The following is a 3,260-nucleotide window of genomic DNA, read 5'->3' on the forward strand; positions in this document are numbered from 1 at the left end:
TAACCACTGATCCCAGTCTTTTACAAACTTTTTCAACATTGACTTCAGGGTTTTATTAAACCTTTCAACAAGTCCATCAGTTTGAGGATGGTAAGGACTAGTTTTGACCCCGCTAATTCCCAGAAGTTTATAGACCTCTATCAGTAAGTTTGAAGTGAAGTTTGACCCTTGATCTGTAAGGATTTCTCTGGGAATTCCCACCCTTGAAAACAGCTGAACCAGACAATTGGCTATTTGGCGAGCTTTAACTCGTCTCAATGGGAAAGCTTCAGGGTACCTAGTTGCATAGTCGCACACCACTAGAATGTATCTATGTCCTAAGCTATTCCTCTCCAGCGGACCAACAATGTCCATAGCAATACGAGAGAAGGGGGTGTCTATTACTGGCATAGGAATAAGTGGGGCTCTGTCACCTTTCTTACTCGGAGCTGTTAACTGACACTGCGGACATGATTTGCAGTATTGTACAGTATCTGAAAACTGTTGCGGCCAAAAAAACCGGCTTGACATTCTGGAGAAAGTTTTCACATATCCCAAATGACCCGCCCAAGGAGCTGAATGTGCCAACTGTAAAACTATTGGCCTTAAACTTGTGGGAACTACTAACTGGTCACCCACTTTGCTACGACGATACAGGCGTTCATTCTTTATAATGAAAACTTCCCGAACTCCCTCTGTAATTTGTGTTGATTCTGGTACACACTTAGCAAAAAGAGACGATAAAGAGGGGTCCTGCCTTTGTAGTTGGACAATATTGCTCGGGATCACCAGTAGCTCATCCATGTCAGGTTCAGAAAGTAACTCAGCAACTTCTGTCCCCTTTACCCTCTCATGTCTCCTCTGCATTCTGCTTTTTCTTGGACATTGACGTGTTAGACCTTCCTCACCAGGAATTTCAGTGTTAGCAAAAGGTAACTCACTCAAACCAGGCACTGACTGAGACTTCCTAGAGCTAGACCTAGTGACGGCTAGCAGACCCTCACTTGAAGTATCTAGATCTTTCTCTGTCTTTGCCAACATGTCCCTGAGGAGTGGCATATCCCGACCCAATACAACCTGGTAGGGAAGTTTATCCATCACTCCTACAGTAAGTAAATGTTCCTGGTCATGAACTTGAAGGACAACATTGGCCATGGGGTAATCAACATCATCCCCATGAACACACCAGACTTTAACTTTACCAGAAAATGTGGTGTCTCTGGGAAGACAATCTTGTCTAACGAGGGTGCGGCTACTGCCTGAATCTAATAAGGCAACACATGGCTTTCCCTCAATGAAAACACAAATCGTGTGCTCCTGACCCCTAGAGGGTACAGCAGACTCAGGTTTTTCCCCCAGTACATCAAAACACTCTGGTGAAAAACACATGCAAGTTTTACTGACTTGTGGACCCGGGCAATCAGCCTTAAAATGACCAGTTTGGCCACAAGAGTGACAAACCAAAGGACCTCTTTGTTTAAATTCCCTGACACGATTATTGCCGCTGATCGGGGAACTGTCTTTGAGATAATTATGTCTATGTCCATTCCCAGCCCCCGACTTACCCACCATTAAGGGGCCTGAACTCTGTTTCAAAGTCCTGAACCCTTTGTGTGGGCGGCGAGCCGCAAGGAAAGCCTCCGCCATCTCTGCAGCTTCTTTTGAAGTGGAGGGGTTGCGCTCTTTCACCCAGGTTCGAAGATCCGGGCTGAGAACTCTCAGGAACTGCTCCAGCACCACGACATCTCCGATTTGCTCTCTTGTCCTCTTCTTTGGAACCATCCACTTTTCATACAGATCTTTCAGGCGTGTTCGCAGTTCCTTGGGTGTCTCGTCATCCCTCAACGATGTGGACCGGAACCTGGATCTGTAAGTCTCAGCACTTATTTCAAACTTCTCCAGTACAGCAGTTTTTACTTTATCATAGTCCATTGTGTCATCAGTGTCCATAGCTACATAAGCAGCTCTTGCTTTACCGCTGAGAAGAGGTGCCAGATGCAGGGCCCATTCTGTCCTTGGCCACTGACATCCGGTTGCAATTCTTTCAAATGTTGTCAAATAATGTTCAATATCTTCATCCTCACCGTAGGGCTGCATCTTTGGACCTTTCCAACTGGATGTTCTCAGACTGGATGCTTGTGGTTCCTCAGATGTGCTGGGAGGGCTTCGTCTCTGTTGCACCGATTGTGGCACCTTTGGTCTCACCGCAGGACCAGGAAGTGTCCCAGGATCAGCTACAGCACCCTCCAGCTGCATCTGCTGCTCTTGACGTTCCATTTGGACCTCCTGCTGAAGTTGACTGAACTGGTGTTGCATTTTCCTCCACCGACCGTCTTGTATTTGTCTGTCGTGCTCCCATTTGGCTTCCTGGTCAGCATGCTGCTGCATCAGGCTTTTCAATAAAACTGAAAGTTCAGAAAGACTTTGTGCCTCAGGTCGCTGCTCACTGGAAGCTTCTGGTAGGTTTTCATCGTCTTGAGCCTCCTCTGTGGCACCCTCTATTGGCCCCTGATGTCTTTTTGATTTGGCTGATCTCTGCATTTCTGACACCTATCGGCCTGGAACCACCGCTGCCACCATTTGTAAAGTAGGTTAGGCTCAAGGGTCAGAAGTGAGCAGAAAATCAGGACCAGCCACTGCTTCAGTTTCTTCCAGTTATATTTTTTTATTCAGTCATTTCTCAGACTTCTCTCCCAGCATTCAAAACTCACTGTTTTTATACAAACTTGGCACCACACCTGTGCTTGATTGGACACAGCCACCAAGGAACAGGTCAAACAAACAAAATCTAAACAAAGAAACACCAAAACTACAAATCAATTTACAAACTCCTACATAATGAAATTAGATGCAAAATAAGTTACATAATCCAAGATAACTCAAGATTATTTTTAAAGAAAAACAAACAAAGCAATACACAAAAGAAAAACCCTCTAATTGGTAGAACCCAATAAGGTAATCACCGACATCATCCAGCCACTTAATCAGGAAGTACTGGGTCGGCCCCTCCCACACTCCTGCAGATCTACAAGGGCAAATGATGGTGAATACAAAGAAAAAATAAATACACCTTGAAACAAATTCAACCCACAATCCAGAAATAATAACCAGCCTAAACATAGATAGATCCTGCAACATAATGTTAACACAAACAAACCCGGGATAGTAAGTAAAGCAACATTGCAATGTTTACATTAATTATTCTAACCAGCTATAAAAATAAGTGAATGAGAAAATATAAGGGACAAGTGGTGAACATAAACTGAACCACTTTGTCACAC

Source organism: Poecilia latipinna, unplaced genomic scaffold (genome assembly GCF_001443285.1).
Source record: "Poecilia latipinna isolate Pla-1442-1.1 unplaced genomic scaffold, P_latipinna-1.0 Scaffold4114, whole genome shotgun sequence".
NCBI lineage: Eukaryota > Metazoa > Chordata > Actinopteri > Cyprinodontiformes > Poeciliidae > Poecilia > Poecilia latipinna.